The 23,318-nt window shown below is 37.1% G+C and overlaps 1 long non-coding RNA gene across 2 annotated transcripts in view; it reads right to left on the bottom strand.

Moving 5' to 3' along the window:
• The window catches only part of LOC113111692 (uncharacterized), a 31,156-nt gene extending 7,838 nt beyond the window's left edge, over window positions 1-23,318 (bottom strand). For both annotated transcript variants that reach the window (XR_003293347.1, XR_003293348.1), the window contains exons 1-3: window positions 23,056-23,318; window positions 12,644-12,760; window positions 2,371-2,429 (exon numbers count right to left, since the gene is read on the bottom strand). This is a non-coding gene — a long non-coding RNA (uncharacterized LOC113111692). The remainder of the gene's footprint in view (window positions 1-2,370; window positions 2,430-12,643; window positions 12,761-23,055) is intronic.

Here is a 23,318-nt window from a genome sequence, read left to right as displayed (position 1 = left end):
ACAGCTTTTAACTTAATTCTGTTTGCATATGAGATCAATTAGCTTTTCAACAGAGTTGTTTCACTGATTATTCACCCCTGTTTTCAATTACACCACGCTGCCGCGGGATTTGTGGAAAACGGGGCAAATCCTACCAGGCTAAGTATGACTTCTCCTCCCGCTTTGATTGGAGACAGTGTCAGGGTTTCTTTGCATTGACGAGTGTCTGCTCCTGATACTACTTCCTTCTGTTTGTCATCTACGGTGCTGCTGAAGGAGAATAGTCGCCTTGAGCAAGAGCCCAGTGCTGCATTCTAATTTCAATTCAGTTTACTCAGAACAGTACGTAGTTGTCCCGCGGGACAACCTTTACACTTGTTATTTGATTCCATCAGGTTGCCAATATTAAATAAACATTATTTGTTGTTGTTTTATTACTTTGAATATCTATTTATCAGTTGTCCGTGGCTACATTTTTTTTTAATTTGTGAGATCTTCCAAGATGCTCATAAATCATCACCTCTAATGGATCTATAAAGAAATCAATCAGCCAAGTTGGCACATTTCCATATGAAATTCGGAGTTTCATAAATTTTTCGTAATACAGTAAGTGCCTCGGTTCAGAGTAGTCTCACAGCTCATTCCCTGGGTTATAAAACACACCATGTTGCAGATTTAGAAACCCCAAACATACTGCAAATCAATCGTTATGAGCACTGCCCCCCACATAAACGGAGCACATAGAGACCTTTCACAGCCTCCTGTGCATATCATCTCTCACATTACCCTGCAGGCCAAAACGGCATTGGGAAAGAATTCATGTAGCCATTTGCAAGAGTCATTTTCTTCTGATATCTAACTCGCGCATAGATCGGCTAAGTTGGTGCTTTGCACATGCCTATTTGCATAGGTTCAGGGTTCAGGCTTCTTATTTTACGAAAAAACATATGACTTCCATGGAAATTTGTGTAAGGTGGGTGTATATGTACATATTCAACAAACCATGGCAAAAGTCAATAACTGAAAGTTTTGATTCTCGCCAGCATGGTTTTGGCAGAAACTCAAGGGGGAGGTGTGGGGGGCTTTCGTATTAGTTTCTGAATGCGCAAAACGGCTCTGGGCTTTGCTGCCAGCCTCCTTCAGCATGCCCGCCGTTCCAGACTGATTGTCTGATTGGGAGGGGGGGTGCATTTCTTCAGAACAGTTTACAGCCCTCTGGCTCCACTGTCATTTTTCAAAAACAGCTGTAAATCAAAGCGCTGTTTACTCAAGAATTCAGATCATCAATTAAAAAAGCCGAAATTTAGTAGAATGCTTCTTTCCAAAGGTGTTCTCGCTAGGTCCTTCAAAAGGCCAAAAAGTTTTTTTTTTCCATTGGAAATTCACACCGACCCAACTCCCCCACCCCCAACACCACAATATGTGTGCGTTTATCCCTAGGGGTCTGTACTTGTTGATAACATAAGGTGTGTGTGGTCAGTGCATGTGTGTGCATACCTGTTGATGTCTACTACTAAAAAAACCACCACCTAAAGGGACTATCAAGATGTAATTCTCCATTAAAGTCACCTGCCCAATGCTGGATCTTTGTGCAAAGCAAAGACGAGAAAAGAAAATACCCACCACCCTCATTGCGATAACGTTACTTTTGGAAGAAAGAGCTGGAGAAATAGACTAGATCAGGTCACCCAGCCCACATCGCAGGTTAGTTCTTAACAGGTGAAATGATCCAGTGCTTTCCACACTGTTGACGAGCAGAACAGGATTAGAATTTCTCAATACAGAGTGGGAATAAACAGACCAAGCAGTAAGCGGCTGGGACACGGAGGCTTAGAATGACAGTAACAAGTGGTGGCGTGGACAGTTGGTGTTATAATTACATCACGAACGGGTCGTTAGTGGAAGGTCAGCACGTTCTGACACCACACCTGGCAACGGACTCGTCGAAAATGGCTCGGGATGATTAGTGCGTGCCGAACACACCTTGTTCAAATCCATTATGCCTCTCAGCACGCTAAAATGGGAAAACGGGTTCTAGAAAATCATTAAGAGCAAAATTAAAATAGTGAAGAAAATAATGGATCAGGCAACATGACGAAGGCTTCTAAAGGTGCGCTTATTATGGGCCAAAGCAACCCACGCAGTCCCCTCCGTCGTTTCTAAATTACCAGATGCCCATTTTAGAGGATGCCACATGCCATTAAAGCCACAGCAGTCCTGACTGCACTCATAAAGGTTTATTGCCACCAGTAAATGAAGAAATAGAGGCAAAGCTCACATGCAAAGACATTCACCGGGGAGCCCACATCTGGATCTTAAATTGTTCCTCATTTGAATCGAATTTGCCATTCGATTCATGCCAAGAGATAACGCTCATTGATTTAGACTTACAGCGTAACGGGGTTTTCACTCTGACTTGGCTTGGAGCAAACAGAACCGATACTGACAGCCTGAAAAGGAAAAGCATCAAAGCTAGTTAACTCATTCACATTCTTAATTTATTTGTGTGCACAAAAAGGACACCAAAAATACATTTAAAAAAGCACAGCCATGAAACATTCTTAATTAATTAATTCCAAATCTGAATTTTTAATTATTAATATATACTTGGCTGTCAAACTGTGAGGAGCATGCTCATGAATCTGGATTCTGGAAAATATTAAATACATCAAATCTTGACTATTTGACTCAAATGGAAACAGTTCAGTCTTTCACATATGAGTGGATTTGTCCTCTTTGTTTTATGGGAAACGGGGGTTCAAATGTATTTACATCAACAAAGCCCTTTAACCTGAACAGACCCTTCAGCATTTGAGGGAAGTGTTTCCATGGAGACACAGTGAAGCCACAGGAGATTCCTCAATCGTGATAGTGCTAATAAAACAGTAACATTCCCAAATGGTTACACTTCCACTTTGCAAAGGTTATGATTGTTTAATTTGTATCTCCTTTGATAGACTGCAGTATGATCTGCTGTATTCTGTCTTCCAGAAGTTGTTGTGTTCACTGTGTTATAAAACTGTTTGCACACGATTCACTGAACCTTATGTTATGTGTTATGATGACATATATGCTGCTACTTGTCTAACTTTTGACTGGTGGGTGATAAAATAAGTGGGAGAAAAAAAAATCCCATTAACTTTCATTTACGAAGGGAGTGGAATATCAGACATTGATTGTTTGGGTTCTTGCATGGGTGTGAGCAAGCACTACTTATAATTAATATCAAAAAAGGTATAAATCTAGCAGCACTAAGCATATACTTTACTACATAAGCTAACAGGACACTCCTTCTGTGCATTTTTGCCACTGATCTCTGAAGCATACTAAAGGCCTCTATAAACTCCTACAGAAGTCAGATGGTGGGCCGTACCGTGATGGTTATACAGGAGATAATGACAGCACAGCGGCAAACTGGTTTAGTGTGTCTGTCAGTCAGTCAGTGCTGCCTCAGGCCCCCGACACACCTGTGTTATGGTTAAACGTAAAGCCTGTTTTCGCAGTGTGTGTGTGTATGCGGGGATTTGCTTAAGGGGGTTGGGGAGTCGGTTGAGCGGGAACTGCTGAAGTGGCAGGTGGAAGCTTTCAGTGACAAAACAAACTCAGTCAACATTTTTCTTCTCAGCAGTGCACTCAATCTTTTTTCACTCTTTCTCCACCTTTCACTATCCGTCTTTATTTCTTTAAGCACCCACTCCTTTATTTACTTTTCTTTATCTTTGTATAAGTGAGTAAACAGGTAAAAGCAACACTAACAACTTATCAGGGTGGTTCTTCAACTTTGGCCACTTTTATGACCCAAGAGCTGATTTCTATTAACAAACGGATTTCTACTTTTTTCTTTTCGTTTTATGAAGGTCCTATAAATGTATGATATTTTTGTTAATATAATACTGATTATTGGTTATTATCACAATGCATTATTTCCAAGAAGTATGCAAAAAATGTGAAAATATTGTGTAAATTGTTAAAGACACACTAGCACTCCAAAAAGTCTGGTGTCAGTAGGATTTTTTTTTATATAAATTCTTATTTTTATTCAGCAAATGCACCAAAGTGACTCTAGAGACTTTTACACTGTACTAACTTTAAATATAAATAAATATATATATATATATATATATATATATATATATATATATATATATATATATATATATATATATATATATTTAAAGTTAGTACAGTGTAAAAGTACTAAAAGAGTGTGTGTGAGAGAGAGAGAGAGAGAGAGACGTCTTTACAATTACTTTGGTGCATTTGCAGAATAAAAATAAGAATTTATATAAAAAATTATTTTGTGCTCAGGAAACATTTCTTATATATAAGGATCTATGGATCTTATATAAAATGTCACAGTGGCAGAAATGACAATGAAATGAAATGTCAGCTAACACAGCTGTACATGCCAGTAGACAAATTAATAAACATTAAAAGAGTGAAATTTAGTTTGCCATAGGGCAAAAAGTATCCATAAATTAAGAAACACTTATCTCAACATAGAGTATAATCTCAACATAGAGTATAATCTCCAATAACAAGTTACTTTTTGCATCACATATATCGTGTGCTATAGTCAAACACTAACAATAAATTAATAGCAATAAAGATACTTTTTCTAAAGGACAGCTTGACTCTAGTGACTTTAAATTCAGAGTATCTTGGCAAACTACAGTTTCAAAGTAGCTTTCCCAACACCGTTTCTTCTTTAACTCCCTCAGTCTCTGTTTTCTCCCCAGTGACTGTCCGTATCTTTCACCCTTCTACGTTTGTCACTTAATCTTTGGCTTCATCGGTTTTAACAGTTTTTTCTCCATTTATCTCTCTCCCTCTCTCTCTCCCTCTTTATCTCTTTTATTCCATCCTTTCTCTCCATCTCCCGCTCTCTGAGAGTGCTTATTGTAGTGCCTGAGGAGGACATAGACAAAGAGCGTTTACGCTTCCCTACCACCTCCTCTCGGTCTGTGCTTCCCTGAGGCGGATCTCCTCCACTATCACCCCCTCCCCTTCTCTCTCCCCCTGCCACTCTCACCAGGGTCCTGTCTCGCTCCTTCCTCATTTTCTCTTGTTCACGGAACTCCGCTCTCTCCATGCGCCCCTCCCTCCCGCAGGTCTGTTGTTCTCACCATGTCACTCCCTCCGTATCTATCGTCTCTCCCTCCGTTCCTCTCCCTGTGTCACCGACACCTCTGCTCCCTCGGCTCCCACAGTCACATCAACACTCAGACACAACACACTGTAGGGAGGGTGAAACATATATGTTGCTTTAATGACAGCTCTTTATACATAAAATCAACATGAAAGCAAAACTGAGCCTTATTACTTTAATAGATGTTCTTATAATATTGTGTAAAATTCATCAGAGCATACAGTATTAAATAAAAAAAATCTTTGTCTTCATGATACATTATCATAAATCGGTTAATGGGTTGCAAATAAGCCGATAATTAATTTAATCTCATGTCTGATAAATGGTAACTAGCCCACATTAAAATTAAAATATATATTGGAATATAATATACTAACATGATACACTTAGGCCTGGTTTCACAGACAGGGCTTAGACTAAGCCAGGATTAAGCCATAGTTCAATTAGGACATTTAATTATTTTTTATAAATGTGCCTTACAAAAAACATTACTGGTGTCTGTCTTGAGACAAAACAAAGGCAGTGATATTTTATAAGATCAATCAGTGCAAGTTTCTTTCAGTTGAAACAGCTCAGACTTACATTGTCTGTGAAATTGGGGGTTAAACTATGTAAAACAAAAATACAAAACAAAACAAAACATTAAGCAGTCAATTTAAATGCTGCAAATGAAGTTATACTTCAACTAAAATATCAATATATAACACACACACACACACACACATGCACAGTGTATATATATATATATATATATATACATTTATATTAAGTGGCCTTAACTACTATGTACTTACATTTTAATTAATAATTTAGTACAATGTACTTATTGTGTACATACATGTTTTTACATTGTACTTATATTTTTAAAAACTACATGTAATTACATCTGTATTTAATTTCTGTAATTACATTTATAATTACACTGTTGACCCATACTTTACACCTTAACCCACCCTTAAACTTACCCATACCTCCAACCCTCTCCCTAACCTTACCCCTATCCCACCTCAATAGCAGCAAAAGTGTTTCACAATACAATATGAATACAATAAGTACATTGTACTTATTCTTTGATGTAAGTACATAGTAGTTAAGGCCACCTAATATAAAGTGGGACCATATATATATATATATATATATATATATATATATATATATATATATATATATATATATATATATATATATATATATATATGCAGTGTAATATATGTAATATATGCAGATAAGCACACACAATTAAAATTCCAATATTGAATATACATCACTTCACACACACACACACACACACACACACACACACACACACACACATATATATATATATATATATATATATATATATATATATATATATATATATGTGTGTGTGTGTGTGTGTGTGTGTGTGTACACATATTGATATTTTAGTTAAGTGATATATATTCGATATTGGAAATTTAATTGTGTGTGCTTATCTGTATATATTACATATATTACACTGCATATATATATATTCAAAGTGTGTGTGTACACATATTGATATTTTAATGAAGTGATATATATATATTCGATATTGGAAATTTAATTGTGTCTGCTTATCTGCATATATTATCTTTATACACACACACACACACACACACACATTGTGTGTGTGTATACACATATAGTTATAGTGTGTGTGTGTGTGTGTATACACATATATTTATATTTTAGTGAAGTTATATATATGTATGTATATAACTTCACTAAAATATACTACACACACACAAACACACACACACACACACACACACACACATATATATATAGCCAATATTGTACTGATACATTGTGCATCTCTAAGTGATGTAAAGACATTTTCACAAAATACTATTCACAGCCCAATGTGTCACACTGATATTTCTCAATGTGTCATTTCACACCAGGTGTGTCATTAAGCATATTGCACTGATTTACAGATCGTTGAGTAGAGTGGCATATACAGTACTGCACGTGATGTTGTGCATCAGTCTTATGGCCCTGTATCCAAGCAGAAGTGATATTTTAAAATCTGCCATATAAAGTTTAATTTAGACATGTCTCAGGCAAAAAGGATTGCCTGAGATGGACTGCACTAGGCCCGGACAGCACTGAGACGGGACGGGATATCAGCAGGTGGTGGTGGGGGGGGGGGGGGGGGGATCTTGGTTACACCCCCTTGGGAGCGAGTGACTGACAGCTTAACGTACTCCCATTAAAAAAGCTGTATGACATGTTCCACATGCTTGCTGTTGAGGGGATGGGGGCCAGTGTTTGTAAGCGACAGGAGAGCTGAACCCTAGGGAAGGCCGTATGGTTTCAAAAAAGACAAGACGGATTGACTGAAATCAGCAACAGTCATCGCAATGAACCCTATTACTCAATCCCAAAAACAAGACAAATCTGAGACAACTGACTGCTGTTTTCAGAAAAAAAAAACCTGGAAACAAAAAAAGAGCATTTAAAGCCCACACAGACAGAGTTTCTATTGTTTACAGTGTGCAACCACTGGCATGTTCTTAACTTTAGATTGTACAATCATGTATAAAGTTCAGTAAATATGAAATAGGGACAGTAAACCCACATTCATTTTCAGACCTTTGCTAAATTTACCATTTATTTGAAATATAAGAACTTAATGTGAGTAATAATTTTGATACACATTGTTGCAGACTCCTGTTTTGCAACTCTCTGGAGAGAAATAATGATCTTTTTAAGTCTAACAATTATTTCCAATGCCCCCTGTTTTGACATTTTATATTTGTCTCTAAGTTGTGAAATTTTATTTTCCTCTTTTTTTTTATGATTTTAAGTATAGAGTGAGAAGACTATTCTCAAGGAATGGTGCCTTTTGAGAATCGATGGATTATTCAATATTTAATTTATAGTTAACAGGTAAAACATTTAAAAGATATTTATTTCTATTGTAGATTTAGTGGTGTAATGTCAAAAATATTTTATAATAAAAAATAAAATTCATTGCGATATTAGCCAATTTAATATATTTTACTTAGTTAAAAAAGTTAATTTAAATATTTTTTAAAAATCCAGCTTTTTTAAATATCTGAGAAAATACAGAATTTGAAATTCTATTCAATTTACGATGTGACACTTTTTAACACTATTTAAACATCAAAATCTGAATTTGTGACACACCACATGCTTCAAAAAGATTCTCTCTGTAATTATCAATATTTATATTTACATTTAACACAAACTGTGATTGAGTTTAAGTTATACTTTAGGGTTAGTAGTGACAGTGGTACTTTATAAGACTACAACCACACATTTTAGCATTTTAGGCTATAGCTACACTTGATGATAATAGATTAAGTATCAGCCATTTAAAAAACTATGTCGGTTGACCACTAATCTGAACACTGCGGGGAAATTTTCCCCTCAATGAGCTGGTTACAACCACGGTACTTTGGGCCTGAGGTAAGAAAACAAGAATACATAAAATTTAAGTATTTACTTCCTGCAGCTTTTAGGCACCGTTTCCTAAGAATGGTCTGGGAACATTATCAGACTAATAAAAAATACATTTTCAAAGTCTGAGATGTGACTGCAAGCTTCTGAAGCACTAATCCATTGGTTCTTCAAGATTTCTGACTAGTGTAGGTCTGAAATCCACGGCCTGACAAACTGCAAGCTTGAACTTTACGATATCTCTGGAATCCACCAACTGAGTCCACCTGCAGAGAGGAAGTGACTCATGAGTTCATGGTAAACTATTTGCGTGAGAGATATGACACTCCAGCCTTCCATCAAGAACGGCCTCACACTCTCTCATCATGAAAGAACTAGCCGTGATATACGAGAAGGTTACGCAGATTACGATGATGACAGAGATGCTGTTTGTTTAAAGGGCGACAACGGCTCAAATCAACCTCACAGAGTTTAGTTTTACTGAAGAGTGGAGCTCTTACTGAAATCTAACTGCGGAGGCTTGTAACTCAAGCTTAGTGGGACAGATGTCGTCAAAGTGTAGTCTCAGCACTAAAGCAATTGTGCAGACAGTATGTCATTAGTCTCACTTGCTCCTTGAGAGTCAGTTAACAGATTCTTTGTGATATAAATCCATCAAATTTACTCATATAAAACCAAGCTGCACAATATAGCACAACGGCCTCAGAAAGGACACTTAAAGGAACTGTTCACCCAAAAATGATCATTTACTCACCTCATTTCTCTCTTCTGCAAAACATGAAAGCAGATATTTTGAGCAATTTTTCAACTGTTCTTGATTATGCATTCAATCACACTGATTTTCATTGTGGTAAAAAAATAAAATAATAAAAAATCTATCTCTGGTTTTTAACAGAAGAAAGAAAGTTATACAGGTTTGAAACAATACGAGGGTGAGTTAAAGAGTAGATTATAAAACAAAACATATGTACAATTTAAACATTTTAAGTTGTTAAAACATTTAAATGTTTTGAAAGTCTCTAATGCTCAGAAAAGCTGCATTTATTTTTTGAAAAATACAGTTGAAACAGTAATATTGTTAAATATTATTAACATTTATAACAACTGTTTCTACTTCAATATATATATATTTTTTTTAAAAGCTAAATTTCAACACCCTTTACTCCAGTCTTCAGTGTCACATGATCCTTCAGAAATCATTCTAATTAATTTAGTGCTCAGAAAAAAAAAACTTTATTATTCTCAGTGTTGAAAACAATTTGTTGATGAACAGAAAGTTCTCAGCTGTGAGAACTGATAAAGCAAAATATTTGTAAAAAATACCGTATCTTAAGTTCTGAGAAATGTGTTTGCAGATGACACTTGCTAATGCAATGACATTCAGATAGTTTAAGTGAGGCTCAAGCATCCAAATACTTTTTAAGGCCACTGTATAATACATCACATTGATTTTACTTAAAAAGATATGGCATCGTATAATTCTTCTAAGGGGAGGTTAAAAAGTTTAGATGCCAGTTCTGGTCACACTTCTGTAGAAAGGGAAAATCTTCCTCTGTTCCTCTTCGAAAGTAAATGGCCAAAGCCCCGTGAGGGATCTTTTTTTTTGTCTGCCATCAGTGTTTGCTGGTATGTTGCCATGGAAACTGCTCATGGTGATGGCCACTGCTGAGTGGGAGTTTAATGAAGGGGGTGGGGGGGGGGGTCTTGGTTTCTCCCATACATTAGAATGCAGGCATCATAACAACTGCAGAACATAGAGTCTCACACCATCAAGAGCTTGTAGGTGTGTGTCCGTGCTTGTATATGTGTGTGTTTGGTGGCAGCGCGTTTGTTCTTTGTGTGTGTCATGTGATAGAGGCTTATGTGAGTGTGGACAGATCTTATCATTCAAAGCTGGACCCTTTGTTGATGAGAAGACGTCAGAGGGAGTGATTGATGGAGCTGTGAGTGATTCAGTGAGATGAAAGGATGGAGAGTCCTCGCTCACCGCACACACACACACACACACGTTATGACTGAAACATTCAAACCTGTGACCTGCTACAGCTCATAGTACGACTAATCATATGCAATGCACTACCCATCAAAAGTTTGAAATAATTACGTTTTTTAAAAATGTTTTCGTCTGATGTCTCTTATGCTCACCAAGGCTGCAATTATTTGATTACTAGACAGTAAAAACAGTAATATTGTGAAATATTATTAGAAATTGAAAATAGCTTATATTTGAATATAATTTAACGATTTAAATTATATTTAGCTATTATCACATGATTCTCTTTAGAAATCAATTTAATAATCTGATTAGCTGCTCAAATATTACTGGTACTCAATTATTATTAATGGTTCTTGTTGTTGTTGAAAATATTTTTTACTGCTTAATATTTTATTGCAAATCATGATTTTTAGGATCTCCGATTTTTTGATGAATAGAAAGAACGACATTTGTTTGAAATAAAAATCTTTTGTAACATTATGTCTTTACCGTCTGTCTCTTCGATCAATTTACTGCAGCCTTGCTGAATAAAAGTATTTATTTATTTAAATCTCACCTCAAACTTTTAAAATGGCAGTGTATTACAGTTTAAATAAAAGTATTAACCAGCAAAAACTGACCGCAATTGTGATAATAAGAAACATTTCTTATGCACCAAATCAGTACGTTATGATTCTGAAGGATCATGTGACACTGAAGAAATGGCTGCAAAAAATTCAGCATTACCATCACAGGAATAGATTACATTTTTAAATATACTAATGTCTGTGTTTACAGTATTTTTTGTCAAATAAATCCAATCTTGGTATGCAAAGGAGACTTCTTTTAACGACATAAAAAAAAAACATAAGTACTCCATTTTGACTGGAGTATATTGATTAATCTCTTTTTTTTTCAAAAACAATGTCTAGAATTAAAAATGATGCAGAAAGACAGCTTGGATGACATACTAAATACCTAAAATATCGGAGTGAGCAAACAATGACAGATTAAAAATTTTGGGGTGAACTATCCCTTTAATGGTCTCTTATCATGTCACAGTGCACATAGACACATATATGCACACCACGTGACAACCATGCACACACACTCGTACACATCTGTCATGCTGATAGTGAATGATCGTATGGCCCCGAGAGTGAGTCTGCCGACACCAAAGAATGAAAATGGAGTAGAATGGCTGAGGGCTTTACGCTCTCTGTACTGACTCAGCATGCAGACAGAGTCACACACACACACACATACACAGCCAACCCCCCGTCAGCTGAGAGCACAGCAGACCGCCGAGGGCTGGAGGCTTTTCTTGCCACGCTGATGCTGCTGCCACATTCTTCACTGGCTCAGTGTCGGCAGCACACACACACACACACACACACACACACACACACACACACACAAACAATCCAGACAATGCGCTGTCTCTCTCTCTGTATACTCTCTCTCAGTGTCATTGTCACACTCACATGGACTGTGTATTTGTGTGCATCTGTGAAAGCATGTGCTATATAAGCTGTATTCTGTGTGTGTGTCGAAGCCCTCCTGATACACTCATGCTGATGTAGATATGGCATATACCAACACTTCCTAACTTCTAAAGCTAACCAGCCAAACCTTGACCATACATGTGTGTGCGTGCCTGACATAATTCGGTGGAGCACTCATGATACACTCATGCTGATAAAAGCCTTTTTGAAGTGCCAGAGAACATGCTTCCTTTCCTTTCCGAGCTACACTTTTAAAAGAGGCAAATGTGACCCAGAACGCATCTCTTCCCAAATGTCCAATACTGCCATGGTTTCCTGGCCACACCTCTTCTGAATAATGACAGACTTCTAAGACAAGACGACTGTTGCACCAAACGATCACCTCATACCGCTGGTATGCTCAATTATATTAAAACCATCAGTGTCTTTTGTAAAAAAAAAAAAAGAGAAAAAGAGATCTGAAAGTCAATGTTAAATCACTTTGAAGAGATGCCTATTACTTTCAATCAACACTCTCTTAACACCTACTCATTAGTCCGGTCCAGATGTTCTACGTATTTGTTCTATGTTTGCATACATTTCTCTTTCTTTCTTTTCTACACGTACATCACCATCAGCCATCTGTCTCTCATAAGGGGGCTTGCAGGTCCATTTCTCTTCTCCATCACACACGTCACACACCCCGTCCTGAAGAATGCGGTGAGTGGAACGGGATAGCAACAGCTGGATACACAGGAGAGAGACAGCGAGACAGATAAACATGTGGAACAGTAAACAGAATATACAAATCCTTTTATGGCTTACAAACACAGGGACTGTAAACAAAGCCGAGATGACTGTGGTTCATTAGCCTCGGCTGCAATGTGGAAATCTTTAGCATGACCAGACTCTGATCATCACTGTAATTATTTATCCAGAAACTGATTGCTAGTCTGGATTTGGTCTGTGTTGTTGTGACAGGTGATCTGTCCACTCGGTTTTCTTAACTTAATTACATTGACAGAGCTGTCTATCTAGATGAAATTTCTGACTGTTACACCAACAACCTAGAGACTGCTACATGAACTAAACTCTGCACAGTCCATGCATTTAAAATGCATTTTTATAAATCATTTCAGCTAACTTTTCTTCTTTTACAGAAAGCTTTTCTTTTTTATTTGCCTATAGAGTGGGAAATATACTGGACAAGCAAAGCAAACTTGGAGCATAATTCTTATAATTCTATGTAAGAATAATTCTTAGTTAATTATATAAGTGACATCATAAAAAAAGCTACTTTAGATGTGACTTTTTCACCTTTTTATTTTTCAATCAAGTCTGATCCATCGCATGTATCGCATATTTGGAAATTAAGCAAATTAAGCCCCATTAAACAGTCACTGAAGATACCTAATACTCAAATGACATGGTGCATGACAACTTTGACAAAAAATTACAAAATAGGAATTTGCTAAAAAAAAAATAGTTTTTTATGTCTGAAACTTCAGTAAAGCCTGACAGATTTCAAAATGTTAGAAGGCAACAGGGCTTCTCAGTACAGTGATCTGATTGGCTGTTTGGGCGGTCACTCGTTCATCTGTTGTAAGGTCATAATTTAGGTCCTTTATTTTTAATTGGCAGTCCTAGTCCTCTATATACACGGTCCAAATATTTGAATAAACAAATAAGCATACAATGTTATGACAGACTTGACTGCAGAATGGATTACTGTTAACTTTGTGTAAGTATTACATGATACGGTGATAAAACAACAATATATTCATTTAAAAAGCCCCCTTTTTAATGTCTATTCAAAACTTAACTCATCCACCATAATAAATGTAATTTTCTTCATTTGGGGGCTCAGCCAATATTGATGTATGCAATTAATTGTAATTAATTTGATTAATTAACTGGCATATCGTGTAACGAATTCAATTAAAATTTTAATAGTTTTAGTCCTAGTTTTTTTAACTTTCAGGCAAGGTTTTATTAAGCCAACATCAAAGTTTTTCTTGACGAACTTTCCTTTCCTAGTTTGATTTTGAAGCTCTGTTCTGATGTGAAGTGGGGCATCGGCAGCAATGTGCGGCAGGCAGGAGAGGCCTTGCTTGCTTTGGAGAGGCAGATGTCTGGAAAAGCTTATTTGGGCCAGTTTGAGAGATACTGTAGTTGTGTGATGCTTCTACCCCCATGGTGCATCAGCATGGCACTGCAGGGGGAGCTTCAGGCATGTACTGTACGACTACACTGTACCAACATGTGTAAGTGGTTACAAAGATCAGCTACCACCAGATGAGCTTAGCATGGGCAATATCGATGCCAGAGGCAAAAGCTTATGTACACAAACATAGATCCCTCGTCACAAGTGCTAACAGATTTGTACTCATCATACACTTTTTTTCCCCCTCCAACCCTCAAACAAACAAATTCACTTTCACTAGTCTATGTACAGTATCAACACAGATAAGACACCGCTGCACATAAATGACATTTAAAACAAACAATATCAAATATACCAAAAAAATACAGCTTTATACTTTAGATTATTGCGTAGGGGGCAGGCGATGTACTGGTAGACACGATTAACCAGTAGACATTTGTTAGGTGGATATTTTGGACTATTGTCTCTATAGCGATTACACACTCGCTCACGTGACGTTGCTGTTCTATGTGGTTATAAAAAAGTATTATTTTTTACGTTTTTAAGCATTGCGGTTTAAAAACAAGAGATTTTGCTTTATAGGCCTTGAACAGTTAAATATACATACTTTTAATTTATGTCAAACTGCCTGTATTTGCAAATTTCCTCATAAACATAATAACTTCAGCAAAAAGCTGAAAAAAAAAAATCACATGTGTAACAGTACATTGGATCCAGGCTGCTCTTAAAGTGGCAGCAGTCATTAATAATGTTAACTCCACATATTAAAACGTATTAAATTATGACAGATATTTATTTGTGGATGAACTATCCCTTTACATGTTATCACAAAAATAAGCAGCTGGATATATATAAAAAATGATCACTTCCATGATGTCATATGCATTGTTTGTGGCTTCCTGTAGGGTGTGGATTTCCAGTCTAAGTTTACGATAAATTTATTTTTAGTTTCACAGATCAGGGAAGAGGGAGAGGAAAGGAGCACAGAGCTAAGGTGTGTTGATGGAGCTGCAATCCTGACCATCCCCTGGGCAGCATGCGGAGTTACAGTTACATGGACGAGGAGTGTGTGCGAGATCAAATATTCACTTGTGAAAAGTCCGCAGAGGCTGCAGCCTCCTCCCATTAATATCAGCTTCCGTCTGGATTTTGTCAGCCAAACCCAGTGGGAGGAAATCGTCTGTCATCAGAAGCATACACGTGTGCGTTCACATATACAATCACACACACACACGCTGTTGCAATACAATGCAAGGAGAAGCATGCAGAGCAAAATGTCGATTTCAGAATTTAATGCTGTCAGAATTTTATACGTGATTTCATGCAGCCGTTCAAGTGTAGGAGACCCTGAGAAAATTCTGAGTGGTGCGAGATTGAAGCCTGGCCCTGTCCCCTCCTGTCCCTGTATCAGTGGATCAAGGGTTGGCTGGTTAGCTTTTAAAGTCACCATTTAATAAAAACTGACCATTCTTATGTTCTTATTCTTGTGTTTGTTATAAATTATTTGTTATGTGCATAATCTTTAATAATATCACAGAAAAGAAGTTCCCATTGTCCTGACTACAACACCTCTTCTCTGATGACGTGTGCACTGGCATGAGGGTGAGACAATAATTCTTCCTCTCGAGCAAACTGCCATTAACATGACTTAGAAAACAACACTGATCCACCAATCCAAATGGATACAATGAACAGTCAAGTTATGGCCTACATTTTTTCCTCATTCAAGAAGCCATCTCACTCCAATACTTATCACAAAGGAGAAAAAAACAATTGCAATATGTATTTCAGGGTTATTCAAATCTTGCCCTGGAGGACAAATGCAGTGAAGAGTTTGGCTCCAACCCTAGTCAAACACACCTGAGCATGCTAATCAATGTTTTTGAGATCATTAGAAAATCACAGGCAGGTGACTTTGATCAGGGTTGGAGCCAAACTCTGCCCTGCATTGGCCCTCCAGGGCAAGATTAGAATAACCCTGATGTACGTATTTGATGCCTTTTGCAGTTAGTCCCTGCTGGTAGACACTCCAGTCTCCAGAACTTTGACTACACTGCCAGGTTTCTGAACTAAACTGCAGATTACACTGGCCAAAACCCACCCACTTAGACAGGAAGAGACTGTCTGACCAAAATGTAAAGCAACCAACCACAGTTCAGTTTTTGCATGCTATTAACGGAATGGGTTTAACTGAAATAGATAATACTGCAATAACAGAAAGGCACTGTAAAATTTATTTAAATAATAATAAAATATAAATATAGCAACTACATTAAAATGAATCAAAAACAGTAACAAAACAAAATGAGTAAATAATACAAAATATAATTAAAAATAAAAAAATATATAATAACACAAAACAAAACATCTTTGAATGAAATAAAACAATCTGTGAGTGTGATGTAAATGCTGTTTTATACAGTATGGGCCTCATTTATCAATCTAACGTAGAAACGAGCACAGATCTGTGTGCACAAATCAACTTAGGACAGAGTTCACGTGTAGTTCATGAAACATTCATATGCCGCCAATCTCATCGTACGAATGATCGCACATTGATAAATGTGGCGGCAGAAAACAATTGTCATTTGAATATCACGCACCTAGAAGCCTCGCCCCTAGAGTTTACCAAATGTTTGTGTTGAAACGACCGTGCGTCCAATTTTCTGTCGTACGTTCATTTCGTAATTGAGGCCCTGTCTTTTACGAGGTAATATTCAGAAGTCCACCACACACCGCTGCTGCGGATCATATCCGCTGCTCACATGCACCAAAGCACACCTGCATATATATGCATAGGAAATCCCCCTGCCAAGTAGGAAACTCGGACTTCTCCTTTTCCCTTTCTGTCCCTCTCACATTCTTCCACAATCCGAGAACACACACAAAGACAAAAGAGAAATAGAGAGAGAGAGAGATTTATGACTTTGTTTGTGCATCTCACCCAAATGGAGGCTTTTAAAACGCAGAGCGGTGAGTAAGCGGAGTGAGGTTTCATGGTCACACTCACATTATCACAGAGACAAAATACAGCCAGTGCATGCTGGTCCATCTGACGCCCCCAGTTACTGCTTGAGCGAGTGAACACATCAGCAGAGAGACTAAAAGATGAGACGTGATTAGACAAGATGGAGAGATTGTGCTGGACGGTTGCTGGCTGCGTATTCATAATTTCAAGAGGAAAAAACTCAACGGCACTGTGGGAATGTCTCCATGGACTTTAATATAATATAATATAATATAATATAATATAATATAATATAATATAATATAATATATAGCCAATTTTGTTACGTTTTCTTTAATGGAACACAAAAAGACAAGCTATCCAGGATGTTCATGCTCTATTCCTTACAATGAAAATAAATGGGGGCGAACAGTGTCAAATATCAAAAAAGGAACCATATCATTAAAGTTGTCTATATGACTCATGCTTTATATTTCAAGTGTTCTGCAGCTATAATTTGGCTATGTGCGATGAACAGAGCAAAATTTAAGTCCTATGAAATATTCTGTAAAATGTCATTTGTTCTTCTACATTATTCCAACCTGCAATATTTGATGTCAATGATGCCAAATTTGTACTTTGGTGGTTTATCAAAGCTATTACATGGCTTCAGAAAACTTGGAAAATAGTACTGCTTTTGTTTAGGATCTTTTATACCTTTTGAAGCATGACATTTTTTTACAGGTATTGAAAATAAATAAATATAATAATAATAATAATAATAATAATAATAATAATAAATAAATATTAAAATAAATTATTTTTTCATTAAAACAGTGCCAAAATAAGACTAAATATTACAAATGATTAAATCAATTATTTTTCTTAAAGTTACACTGTCAAACAGTAGCACCAGTAGTAAAGTTTCAGAAGGCAGCATCACATTTTCCTCAAACTTGGTGTGTTCTTGAAAAGAAAAGAAAAAGAAAGAGAAAGAGAAAGAGAAAGAGAAAGAGAAAGAGAAAGAGAAAGAGAAAGAGAAAAGAAATAGCTTGACAGCCCCTGCTCACTAACCATTGCTTACATTGTTTAAAAATCAGCAATATGAAATTTCTAATAACATGAAACAGGAAACATGAACATTTTTATTTCTATAATCATTTGCTCATGATATTCAAATCTTACATTCTTTTTTGTGGAACCCTAAAAGGACATTAAAAAAAAAAAAAAAAAAATTCTCAAATTAATTTTTCTCAACTGTCAATGGGCTCTGCAAAATTTCTTCTGTGTTCCACAGAAGATCGAAATTCATACAGGTATTTAATGGCACAATTAAATGAAAACTGAATGTTCATATGTAGGTGACCTATCCCTTTAAGAATAATAAGCTGATGCATTATGCTTATGCGGTTGCTTCTCTAAGCAGAGCTCCCAGTGTCTCTCCAGGCGTCTGCCCCAGTTCCCATAGTGAGAGCCCCTTCCCCCTTGTCTCCCCTGCGCTGTCTCTGCGGGTCTTGGACCGCCTGCCTGAGGGACATGGGTAAATCTGCATAGCTGGCTTGTCTGACAGACGGTGATGTGTGTTGTTTGGCCGAAAGAGGTATGCGCGAGGGAGAGCGTTCTGTGCCATGGCTGTGCTATTGCTGCCCAACTCTGCCAGTTCTTCCCTTCCTGTGTGACATCCGCCTGATTTACAGCACCCTGCGGGGGTCCCCAGCTGCCTGACGCCCACCCTGATACCAACATGCCCGGGTTCCATATGTTGGGGCAACGCACCTGCTTACATTAAGTCAACGTAAAGATGCAGTAGGCATGATGTGTACAGCAGGTGGATGTATATTTTTATATATGCTTTTTATTAGCAGAGTTGTTGGCAGCAGGAGTTATGATGGAAAACATACTGGGTGCAGGCCGTTTAGAGGGGGACAGTCTCAGGTTCCTGATGGATACTGTGCAGGTGAAACAGTATCAAACAGTAAGGTGGTTTGAGCACAAGCATACTCACACATACTGATAAATTAGAGTTAGTGGTGGGTTACAGAAGTGCTCTTGCCAAGAGTCTTGCTTTGCCTTGGATACAGCAGGTGAATATTTATATACACAGATCGCAAAAACTATCACTGATGCATTCACCTGCTACAGTACATCTTAAACAGGATTTACAGAGTGTGGATTCAAATATACCCCCATAAAATGTCCACAGCAAAACCGGTTCCCCTGGAGTCAGGTGGCACTGAAGCATATTTGAAGCAATTTTTTTATTATTATTAAATGTTAAAAACATTTTTTTTGCTTAATATTTCCATACGTTTTGCCTCTTCTTCTCCACCAATATTTGAAACGTGCACCTGTAGTTATTTGTATAATTATTTTCTTAAGGTGGTTTGTTCTTCATCATAGCTCCAGCAGATGTGGCTCACATCACCACACCAGTGTGGATCCTGTACTTCAGAAAGCCAGACTCTATGTCTAGGAAGTTGGACCCAGGTAAGAATTTTCACCAGATATTGTCATCTGAACGAGTAAGTAACAAGTCTGCCACTTTTGTTCTGACCAACTGAGGGAAAAAAAACATTACAATAAATCATGCTAACGATGGTAATGAAATCTAATGAATGGTTAGATCATAACACATCAAGGCATGCAAATTATTAATAGTTATATTTTGTTTTCTAAAATTGGTATTGTTACAATATCAGCATTGCGTGACTGCATTTATTTAGTGTGTATTAGCATTACTGTTAGCATGACTAGCATTAGCATGACTACATTTATGTAGCATGCTCAAATTTCCCACAAATTATTTTTTTTAACAAAAAAATACAAAAGTATTACTGAAAATTATTAGTTTTTTTATGCAATAAAAGTAATATTCACATATTTTAAATACTAGGAGTTATAGTTTTATATTATTTAAAAACGATTATTTATTTATTATTTTATATTATTTAATAGTTTTATATTATTTTTGTTTCAGTTTTACTCAAACTGCCTACATCCTTCTGTGTCAGCCGCGCTACAAGGATGCACTGTTTTCTTTCAAATCAAAGCATAACTACCAGTGTTTGAAATAACGGCGTTTAAAAGAACGGCGTTAGGTAACGACTTTATTTTTTCAGTAACGGGGTAATCTAACTAATTACTTTTCCCGTCATTACAACACCGTTACCATTACTGAAAGGTAAATGCGGTGCGTTACTATGCATTGATTTAATAAACTATGCAATCCTGGCTCACACAGCGAGTGTGGAGGTGGGTTAAAAACGAGATAAGCGGTTATGATTGGCTAAGGCAGAGTCATGGTAGCCAATCAGAGCCAGTGTTTTTACACACATGCCGGCACACCCGCCAGCGCCAGCGCCAAACACACACACCCAACAGCTAGATATTCGCAGCAGCAGCAGAAATGGCGAGTCAGGAGCAATCTGATGAAAAGTTGGCATTTTCAAAGGGGACATATAAGCGCTACTTCAAATTCATTGTGGTCAAAGGCAAGAATGTGCGTTTTTACAGTAATGCAAATAGTTACTTTCCCTGGTAACGAGTTACTTTTATTATAGAGTAATTCAGTTACTAACTCAGTTACTTTTTGGAACAAGTAGTGAGTAACTATAACTAATTACTTTTTTAAAGTAACGTCCCCAACTGTGATAACTACACATAAAAAACAGCGCATCCTTGCGGCACGGCTGACACAGAAGGGCAGAGGCAGTTTGAGTGATATGGAGAGACACAGAGGACACTGTTGACAAAGGAATTGTTGAGTAAAGTAATCATCCTTGCCACTTCATAACGTTACGGTTAAAACACTGATGGCAGATGGACTATTCTCACGACATCTTTCATACTTTTTGGACCATGACAGTGTAACTTACTTGGTAGTATGGGACAGTCTCAAGCCTCCTGATTTTCATCCAAAATATTTTAAATTGTGTTCTGAAGACAAACAAAGCTTTTACAGGTTTGGAACAACATGGGGGTAAGTGATTAATGACAAAATGTTCATTTTGGCGTGGAGCATCCCTTTAACCAATAGGGGAAAAGATAGAGACAAGAAAAAATAACATCAACAAATGCAGTGTTGCGCAAGGGCAGAGTGCAATATAATTGCTGGCACGTCGTTCCGTGCATTGACCTGAAAGCACACACTGAATATGCTGTGGATGGATATGTTGTGTGCACAGGGGCCCCGGCAGTAAGAGGGATAGATGGGGTGAGCTGGATGGGTTCCATGCCCTTAATCCCCCTCCTCAACCTCCGCAGCATTGGTCTGGATCACCATATCCAGCACTTTTACGCAGCTGACAGCCATTCATTTACACACGTGGCTCATAGAGAGATGCATCAAATTTAGAATGGAAAGGGTGTTAGAAAATGGAATGTGGTGTTGAGAAACATTACTTTCAATAGTACTCCTATTACTTTTTCAGTAGAAAAAAAACAGCTTAAAACAGACTAAACATGTTGTCCAGCCTTGTCAGGTTTTCATCTGTTGGCCATTTTAGAGAACTTTTGTGCACTTTTCATCTGGAAAACAAGCTGGTTGATCATCTAAACCAAGACTGGCAACCAGTTAAACCAGCTTGTCCAGGCTGTGAGACCATCCAAAACCAGTAAATATTTTTAGAAGTATATGGTTTAAATGTAAAACATAGCATGTACTTCCTATAAACTCTGGTGATGTACAGCTTGAAGACATCTTCAAAAGCATTTCTGTTGGGTCAACAAAAGGATCCGTAGATAACCCCAAATATTCACATATCGATGTCTGTCACTGCCAACATAAACTATAAAAGACAGTAAAACTGATTTACAGCAGAAGCCCCTATGTAACCGTGTTAATATTTAATGATAGGAAATACAGCTGAATCTACACACACACACACACACACACACACAAAAGGTAATGTCAAGTATGAGCAAATAACTCCTGATCACGTATGTATTACACCACAGAAATGATGTCTATTCCAGCATTAGAGAAGATTTTGCCTGTATATCTGTTCAGGAAACAGCCTAATCCTGTGTAATTCCAGGTTAAAGGCGTCCTCAAATCCAGTGCATCAGAAATTCAGTAAATGTCAGAAGTGATAAGTGGCAGGTGGATAGTGGATTTAGAGAGTTAGCTGTTTAGGGATATTCAGTTTAGGGATATGCACATGAGGAATTCTGGGAGCACACAAAGACAATGAAAGTCACTGCTGCAAATGTTGTAAAGCTATAGAGTGTGTTGACAGACAGTATAAAGACAGAGGATTTTTTTTTTTTCCTCTAGTTTAGCTATCTAACATATGTTCATGTTTTTCTCTCTGTGCAATTGCTAAATTCAATTCTTAAATCCCTAAATATTCTGGATGCTCTGATTACAGGAGCCTGATGGCATAATTTGTACATAAATCTCATTTACTGTCTCAGTGTCTGCTTTTTTGTATGTTAGCTTGAGCACTGTTATTTATTTGCCTAGTATCTGCACTTATCTAAATTGCAACAAAATTAAGCAGTATATTTGATCAAAGCAAACCAAACAAGCCATTCCAGCTAACGTGGCAGCTTTCAAAAATTATTATTATTCTAAATTATTAGTCTTTTATGCACATTACTTCTACATTTATTTGATCAAAAATAAAGTAAAAACATTAATATTGTGAAATACTGTTGCAATTTCAAGTAACTGTTTTGCATTTTAATATAGGCCTACCTAAAACTGCAACATGTTCTTGTGATGACAAAGCTAAGTCACTCTTCAACTAATAATAACTACTTGTATTCATTTAAAAAATCTACTGTCTCCAAACTTGAGAACGGTATATTATTAGGATACACAAATATTCAATTCAGATATTCAATGCCACAACACAACTGTGACGGTATTAATGATTATATAGAGCAATACTACTTTAACCAAGAAAGTGATATTTAGTAACTTACTACGTCTATGAAGTGTCCAGGTAGTTTGTGTATTTCTTCTTCGCCATGTTACACGCTTTCATAGTCGCCAAGAAACCCACAGACTAAACGTCGGTCTGGAACTACATGTATGCGTGGAGCGGATTTATCACCTGTCAGAAACGATCTGTAATCGTTCCTATTTGAAATCCACTCCGGTTTTTATTTTTCACTGGCGAGAGAAACCTCGGCAGATAAAATCATACAAGTTCTAGCGTCTGTCCGCAAGAAAAAAAAAATCTGTC

The sequence above is a fragment of the Carassius auratus genome, chromosome 12 (genome assembly GCF_003368295.1).
Source record: "Carassius auratus strain Wakin chromosome 12, ASM336829v1, whole genome shotgun sequence".
Taxonomy (NCBI): domain Eukaryota; kingdom Metazoa; phylum Chordata; class Actinopteri; order Cypriniformes; family Cyprinidae; genus Carassius; species Carassius auratus.
This window is presented reverse-complemented; position numbering and strand designations above follow the sequence as displayed.